This window comes from Nanorana parkeri, unplaced genomic scaffold (genome assembly GCF_000935625.1).
Source record: "Nanorana parkeri isolate BGI_ZX_2015 unplaced genomic scaffold, ASM93562v1 scaffold18, whole genome shotgun sequence".
NCBI classification, from domain to species: Eukaryota; Metazoa; Chordata; class Amphibia; order Anura; family Dicroglossidae; genus Nanorana; species Nanorana parkeri.
The window spans coordinates 3,694,073-3,703,123 of record NW_017306286.1 but is presented as its reverse complement, the minus strand read 5'-3'; the positions used below and the strand labels follow the sequence as shown (position 1 = coordinate 3,703,123).

Genomic DNA, 9,051 nt, shown 5'->3' with positions numbered 1-9,051 from the left:
GTGCCCTCAACCAACAATTTAAAGGCCCCCCCCCCCCCCAGTGAAAAAGGTGAACCTTACTTATTCTCCATTCTACCCTTGCTTTTAAACTTTGCATCAGGAAAAGAAGCTTGGCTCACGGACCTCCTCCCAGGCCCCCCATATAAGTATTACTTTTACATTATTCCCATTACTCACAAAGTAAGCTTCCAGGGTAGTGATGTAGCTTTTATAAAGCAGAGTGGATGATACCAGGTAAGGGAAGAACAAGGTGCCCCAACTGAAAACCAGAGGAGGTCACTGCTAGTATGTCTGCTGTGTATAATGAGTTTTAATAAATCGATGAAAGGCAAACATCTTGATGTGGTTGAACATTTGAGCATACCTAAGGCCAACTGCAGGAAATCTTATTACATAAATGTAATTATAATCCCTATTGGAAATTGTGTGTTTCTTTTTCCTTTCTCAGAGATGTATTCACATGCATAGCTTTCATCAGGGCAAGAAAATATAGGCAGGAGAGAAAGCAGTCTAGTAAACAGTATGGAGAGTAAAGCCATTTTTAACAGATGCTATTCTTGTGTGCCAGCTTATCCCAAACAGCAACCCTTTAGGCACTAAATTCAACATTTTAAACATTTTAAAATTAGAAAATTGCTAATATATTAATAATTTCAGAGCTGCATAAATTTGTGTTCAGAGTTCAGCTTTTAGTAAATATTTACTTTGCATTTCGAACATTCTCTACGCCTTAGTAAATCAAACCCTATATGTAAACCATGTTTTTTTTCCTGCTTTATTTATTTTCTAGTCTATTCACCACTTGTATGAAATTCAAGTGGAAGGGAATTCAGGGACTGCAGTGATCATACAGGTCTCATCAGTTCAAGTAATAACTGATTTCTTTGTTTTGAGGCTCCCTTCTGGTTACTAATCAAGTCCAGTGGAAGATGCCCAGCAGTCTCTAAAAGTGAGAAATTGGACCAGTTCTGACTGTTGCATCATGTTTTCAATCATACCCAAGACTGATTTTGTTTTGGTCTCACACTTCGGCACTGAGATACATTGGGGGGGGGAATTTATAATAGCAATTGCAAGTGTTTGAACTCACATAGGGTCGCATGGGATATATTTGCACCAGATTGATGTTCCTAGTGTAATGTTGTTCATAAATGGGATTAAATAGACTCCAGGAAAGAAGACGTGTAACTCCAGGCAAAAAGCTTAACTGTCGCTTCTTGAAGAAGTGCTCATGGGAACTTCTTAAGTAGCGATTGCTTTGTTAGGTGATGCTCCAGTTTTTAGACAGCCACAGGACAAGTGCAGAGGTAAACAGTTGCGAACTTTCGCAAAACACATGTAAAACAGGTGCAAAACAGGTGCAAAACAGGTGCAATTGGGAAAATAGTTCAAGCTCTGGTCAAAACGGGCGCCTATGTTAAAAGGAGCAGGTAAACAGATTTGCACATAAAAAAAATGTTGCAATTGCTTTAATAAATTCCCCCCATTGTGTGTTAATGTGTATTAAAGCAGCCTGTTTATTTGAGCTGCCAATGTACCAAACACAGCCAAAAACCGATATGACCCATTTTCTTTATGCAGTAATAGTGTGCTGCAATGCAGGTATCTCCAGATAAAAGAAAAATAATCTCCCCTTGCAGTAGGGCTACTCCTCCACTGCAAAGGTTAACTGCTCGTTTTTGCCTAGAGGACCTGTGTACTGTAGAGGACTTTTACTTAACTAACCCATGCTCCTGCTGGCTCCAAGACCAGTGTCTGCAGCCCTTTCCCTTCTTCACTTTTTTTCAGAGACACACTTTAATAGCAATACATTGCATGCCATTACAATGCTCATTGAAACCTTGTATTACTTTCTAATGAACCTGGAACAAGCTTGCAGCTAATGAAGTCTGAACAAGGTTCTGGATATTTGTTCTAGGTAAGTTATTATGTATCAATATTTTTATTGAAATGTTCCAAACAATATAAAGATATTGGTTCACAGTGCATCAGAACAGTGGATCATCATTACAATCATAAAATCACAATTAGTGTATCTATGTGTTATATATATGTATGCTCAAGGGGTAGGGCGACCGTACAGTTATAAGCATTAATCACAGTAAGCCAACAGTATGGCATTTGCATAGACAGCAGGTCAGTGCCCCCTGGAGGTGAGCCAATTATCAACCATAAACATAGGGTGGGGTAAAAGCCCGAAAGAAAGAAAGAAAGAAAGAAAGAAAGAAAGAAAGAAAGAAAGAAATAGGGAAGGGTGTTAGGGGGTTAGTACGGGTATTCGGTTACCCGTACTACTAGGGATTGGGGGGGTCCCATAATTCACACACACCAACCATCCTACTGATTAATCCATAACTGCCACTCCCCATTTCTCGTTCAGCTATCCAGCGGTTGCCCTCCTACATCAAATACCTTGGTAGCTCATTGGATCTATCCCAGGATGACGGGATGAGAGCCATGGTTCCCGCACACTTAGAAACCTGGAGTGTTTGTCTTCCAAGATACTAGACAGTTGCACATTCAGCATAATATTGTCCAACCTGTGCGTAAATTCCACATAGGGAAGTAGTTGTTTCTTCCAGTTCCCAGCCAGCGTCAGCTTGGCTGCCAAAAAAATAAAGTGTGCCAGAGCCCGTTGAGGCTTAGTCAGACCTGGTATAGACACATGGAACAGGGCATATTGAAGATTTATTGGAATATGTGTAGAGAATAGGGATCCAATTAGTTTGAATATCCTAACCCAAAACCGTGTAGCCAGGGAGCAGCGCCACCAGGTGTGTAGCATATCCCCGTCTCTCCACACCCTCGAAAACAGGTACCCGAGGACGTTGGGTACAGGCACGCCACCCTGGCTGGGACCAGATACCACCTCATCATTACCTTGTAGGCTACCTCTGCATTTGTAACGTTAATGGAGCATCTTGCAATATTGCGCCATATCTGTTGCCATTCCTTCATGGACCATTGTCGGTATAGGTCCCCTTCCCAGCTGCGGACATAGGTGTGGGAAGTGTGGCTGACCAATCTATTCAATTGTGAGTAGAGAATTGTTATAAGGCCTGGGCCTACCGGGGAATGAAGACACATATGTTCGAAACAGGTAAATAAGGTGGAGGGGTCCCTCCTCTGAATCAGAGTGGAGATCCAATGGTGGAGTTATAGGTATCTAAAGTGTTCAGCCCCCGGTATTCGATTATGTTCCCTTAAGTATTGCCAGGAAGGAATGGCAGAGGAGTGCAGTAACTCATACACCATCCGGAATTCGTTGTTTGTCCACCAACTAAAGGCCTTGGGGTTGTCCAAGCCTGCCCTGAAAAGCGGTTGGGCGAACAAGGGAAGCAATGAGAGGGTATGGTGAAAGCAGGTGTGCTGAATATTTAATGGAGTCCCATACCTTGAGTGTATGCAACATGAGTGGGCTTAGGATCATCGGTCTATCACAGGCTGGTATCCAGGGCAGAGCCGTAAGAGGCAATGGAGAGCAGTTTGGGATTTCCAACATAAGCCAGAGAGGGGGTGAATGACGCTTGTGCATAGTTATCAATGGTATGAGTTGAGCGGCTTGATAGTACAGCAATACATTGGGGAGGCCTACTCCTCCATCAGTTTTATGCTTGTATAGAGTAGTTCTCGCCACCCTGGCCTTGAGAGGATGGCAGATAAACTGGAGGATACTCGGCTGCAACGAGCGCATGGCATATAAGGGAATTTGTACCGGCAAGGTTCTGAAGTGATAGAGGAGTTTGGGTACAAGCGTCATCTTACCCGCTGATATTTTACCCAGCTAGGACAGATTATGACTCAACCAGGAGGTAAGTAGTTGTTTCAACGTTTTGAATAGTGGGATATAATTTGCGGAATACAAGGTATCATATGAGGCTGTAATTTTAACACCCAGGTACCGAATGTAGGACTTGGCCCAGGCAAACGAAAAATTGGTGCGAACATGCTCATACAGAGGGCCGCGTAGAGTTACATTCAAAGCAGCGGATTTCCCCCAGTACACTGACAGCCCAGAGATAATGGAGAATTGCTGTAGAAGGTCAAGCAGGTTAGGGACTGTGATGTGCGGCTGTGTCAAGGTGAGCATGACGTCATCTGCGAACAGGCTGGCCTTATATTCCACTCCTGCCAGTTCAATTCATTTGATGTTGGGACTAGATCGAAGGAGTATGGCCGGGGGTTCAATTGCCAGTGCAAAAAGGGCTGGGGACAGTGGGCAGCCTTGGCGGGTTCCCCTGCCGATAGGGATCTCCTGGGACAGGTGACCCAGGTACTTTACGTGGGCCATCGGAGTAGAGTAAAGTACCCGTAACCACTCCAAAAAGGTGTCTCCGAATCCACATTTATGTAAAATATAGTGTAAGTATTCCCAGGAGATGGAATCAAATGCCCTCTGTAAATCTAGTGATAATATGAATCTTGGAATGTTACGAGACTTGAGGGTATGGATTAGGTGGATTATTTTGCGGATATTATCCCCTGCCTGTCTACCAGGGATAAAGCCCACCTGATCCCTATGAACGATACTGGGGAGGATTAGGTTGAGACGCGTGGCTAAGATTTTAGTTTGGATTTTAATGTCAATGTTCAGCAAAGATATGGGCCTATAGTTATGGGGGTTCAGCAAGTCTTCGTCAGGTTTGGGAATCATGGATACATAAGCTAGAAGTGAGGATGGATGTAGTGCCCTGCCCTGTCTGAGGGAATTGTACATTGCGGCCAATTTAGGTGCCAGGAGGGGTGCCAATTTTTTATAGTAAAGGGCCGGGAAGCCATCAGGGCCAGGGGCCTTGGATGTTTTGAGATGTTTAATAGCTAGAAGTATTTCTTCTGTAGTCACATCTGAATTCAGGTGGTCCAAGTAATCCCGTGCGATCGGCGGGAGTGGGACATCCTGTAGGATGTCGTCCGTCTATTCTGCGCTAAAAGTGCGAGATTTAGTGCAGAGAGAGGTGAGGTTCGCTTGGAAGGACGAAGGATATAAAGGGTAGTGACCATCTAAAGGCTATTAGGACTCCCTTTTTCTTTTCAGTAGAGTTAGCGCAGTGAAAGTTGGGGTAGTGCTTGTGCAAGTAACGTGGACAGGAGTTTGTTGAGAATCTCGATTCCTGTAGGCATACCACATCTGTATGACACGAGGAATAGTATGAAAACGCCTTATGACGTTTAGACGGTAGAGGTAAGTTATTCAAAAGGCATTAAAGCAGCCAGAACTTTTAAAATGAGAGTTCATTAATGGCAGCCTACTGTATGTATTTCCTCCAGTATGGTAAATAGGAATGACCAATGTGCAGTAACTCACAGATGCAGAAATTATCTTCAGCTGTTCTAACTTTTCTGAGATAAATCCATATAGGTGACTGTAGGTTATCACGGATTACACATCATTATAGCTACTTGCTTAGAATCAAAGAACCCAACACTGTTCTAGAATACAGAGCATGACTAGACAATCCTTATCTCTACCATTATGGATTGTGGGCATCGTTAATGGATTACAACCTATTAGTACCACATGATAACCAAAACAGTAACATGGAAGAACACTTAAATAACCCTGCATGCCTATAATAGACTTCAATAATGTATATCTCCTCTCACTACCCTCAGTATTCCAAACCTCAGTAACTGTTTAGCAATGCTTGAAATAGTGACAGCTAGAGGAAATGATAGTGATTATATTTGTGTGCTAGAGCATATTGTAAGTGTGGGGGTGCAGGGAGGGCAGCTGCTTCTTTTTTATGATAAAGAAAAGAAGACCTAGTTTACATAGGATCCAGTAGCTTTAACACAATATTTTTGGCTCCTGTAGTTCACAAGCATTGTGTACTATATTTTTCTTAAGAGGACATTTAAAGGCAACCTGTTCTAAAATATAATGCAGGCTGTTGCTAGCCTTCTCTCTAACCACGACATGGAGAAAAAGCCCTGCTATGTTTTTATTGCTGTCAGTGAGAGAGTCGTCACCCTCTTGTAGGATCACTCTTCACATGAATACAGTGTGCAGTCTCACAGCAACCCAATGGACAAAAACTCTAGATGATGGAGAAAAGCACCAAAAATAAAATAGGCGTAAACTCTCAACAGTGTAGAATAGCTAAACCAATACTTTAATGCCATAATTAAAAAGAATTCATAAGAGGGACACGCTCAGCACCCAACATGTATAAGGGTTTGTTCACAACGTGTCCAGACCAGAACAGTTTGTTCCTGGTCCAAAGAAGCATCTCATTGTATCCCTATAATATTTCTGGGCTCTGTTGACACCAATGCAATCTGTTCCTAACCAAACAAAAAAAAAACTGCTTGTCTAATTTTCTCTGGTCCAAAATGCACTGTAATGCATGTAAACGCATCAAAAACGCATGCAAATGCACTAGACTGCACCTGAAAGCCCATTTTAAGCTAAAAAAAAAACTGCACCAGAACACGACAAAAACACACTACACCACATTTTCAGATCTGCTCCAGATCTGGTCCGGACATGGTGTGAACATAGCCTTAACCATATAATAAACTGCTACTACCCAATGTGTTTAGCTTAAAGTGACATTAAAGTATATATTTTTTTTCCTCCCCCCAATGTTAGTGTAAACACTTACCTTAAATGATGTCTCTTAATCCGATCTTCTTCTTCTTTCCAGTCGTTTTGATCTGTCCGTCCAGCGCTGCTGCGGATTTCCGATCCAGCCCTGACTCCTCTATGGTTGCTGGCACTTCCTGTCCCACTGAGTCTGCATGCGGATGCACGCTGTCCATAGACTTACCTTGTGTCTCTCCTCGTCTCACAGCCGAAGATCTGAACTGCGTATGTGCCCGCCCCAAGATCTTTTGCGGCCTCCTGAGTTTTTCAGATTTTCGGACGGGAGCACGCGAAGAAGACACAGGTAAGTTTTAAACTCTTTTAAAGCATTTTCTTTTTAAATTTTTGCATATTTCTACTGCTTGCTGCACCTCATAACCAACCAATCCAGAACAATGGCTTTTTTACTTTACAATAGCAGTCACAAAGATTAGCATACACTTTTACATCAATTTTAACTCTAAAATGGCATAACACAATAGTGACCACAAGTCACATATACACTCTAATGGAAATTGCCCCCAATCCAATGATATACATCTTTGTAATAAATAATAGGATTAAAGTATATCAAAAGCCAAAGCTTTTCCATTTTGAATAGGGAATGGTAAAACTCCCGGCAGGCTTTCCTCTTTTTTTGTGGCCATTTGTGTCCCAATGGGAATTTTCCCTTAATTTCTGTGCTGTAGATACAGCAGGGAGTAAGAGGAAAGCTGACACTGGAACAGATGTTCCCATTGGAAGATTGCTCCTCTCTACTCCTGTTCTGTTGGCCATTTAAAATTTTAGAAACTCCCTCATTTTAAATCCCGGTTGCAGTGGTTACCAGTACTACTATAGAGGTAATTTCCTACTCTCTGGATGGACAAGGATTTGAGTACTTTCTGTAATAGCTACATTTAAGGGGTGAGTGGCTCTCCACTGGTACACAGAAATGAATGTACCCGACAACACAGTGGTGATATTTTGGATAAAGAATTGCTTGATAATTTCCTAGCAATTCTTTCAGTGCATTGGATGCACATTAGCTGATTGCTTCTGAGTTTTAATTGCCTGCCTTTCTTGAACTTGAATAGTGCAGATATTTTAGATTTATTGGACCTCTTCTAAAATGCTACTTGCAGCATGTGGAAAGTAAGGTAAGAACTCCAGGTAATTGACAACGAAAATACTGAAACCACAGGAGGCTTCGTCATTAGTATGACAGCCACTGCTCATAGGGAGCAAAAACAGCCTTCCTGTTTCTCTCAGCTCAGGTTTGCTTTAGGACCAAAAGCACTTAAAGTGACCACTTTCTGCTCTAAACTTTTGTAAGTTTGTAGTATGAGGGAAGTTCTGCCTATCACTCAGCTCATATCTATGGAGCTCTCAGAAGAAAGAACCTGGTGTCAGTTTTGCAATGTCATAGCTAAGGACGAGGAGACTCTCTGTTTACCAATTTACTATGCATCAGCCCCCTCCTGATTTCCATTAGACTTTGTCTTGACACGGGACATTAATCAGGCTATTCCCTGGCTGTAAAAATCCCATTGCCTGAACCATGTATCAAATCCTTTACAGGCAATGTCAATATAACATGAAGCCGATAACCGATGGCTAGAAGCTTTTTCTAAAAAATCTCCAGGGCTTCATCACTGCCAAGTGGAAAGCTGCTGTTGGCTAAAAAAATACAAGATGAGCTTAGGTTTTATCAAGTGCAATTTCAACTGAAGTATACTAATGGACAGCTAGCAAACTATTAATAACATCCAAATACATCCAACACCCCTAGAGGACACAGGATAACCCTTCTTCGCAAAACAAATATGCAATGAAGAAACAAGGTAAACACAATTCTAAAGACCGTCACATCAGTTCATGACTTTTTAATGAAACATCAACACATTATCTACACTGAGCATGCAGTAGGGAGAAAAATTCTGAAGAAGCTGGAAAGTGTACAGTTTAATGAAAAACGAGCTTGCAAATTTCATGCAGAAATGCCTGATTTATTGGGCAGTCGCTCATCTGCATTTGCATTTTGGCTGTAATGAACACTTTGCAGTGCCTTTTAAACGTGTGAAAAGAACTTCCAGTGACCCCCACTAACGTACTACAGAACATTATCACAAAACGAATGCTCACAATGGTCCTTTGCATTCAGTAGATGTTGTACTCCACCTAGTGCTTAAATTGGTTAGTGCCCCTCAGACATCAATAGACAGAAACATATCTACCTACTAGATAGAAAATGTTCAATACCAGTATTAAGAAAATTAAAACTTCACCTCAGTCAACTGACCTACAGCAATCTGAAATACCTAAAGACTTGTCTACAGGTATTCAAGGTACTGTATTTTCTGTGCCTACATGCTGCCTGACATTGTTTACACCAGCCTTTCTCAATCAGGTTCCCTAGATCCCTAGAGGTCTTCCAGAAGTTGCTAGGGGTTCTTTGAGCAATTAACAATTTCTGTTTCTCAGTA

The 9,051-nt window shown here is 41.9% G+C and overlaps 1 protein-coding gene across 1 annotated transcript in view; it reads right to left on the bottom strand.

Annotated features, from left to right (window-relative positions):
* Window positions 1–9,051, bottom strand: part of MYO18B (myosin XVIIIB) — a 427,031-nt gene that overhangs the window by 386,468 nt on the left and 31,512 nt on the right. The window lies entirely within an intron of this gene.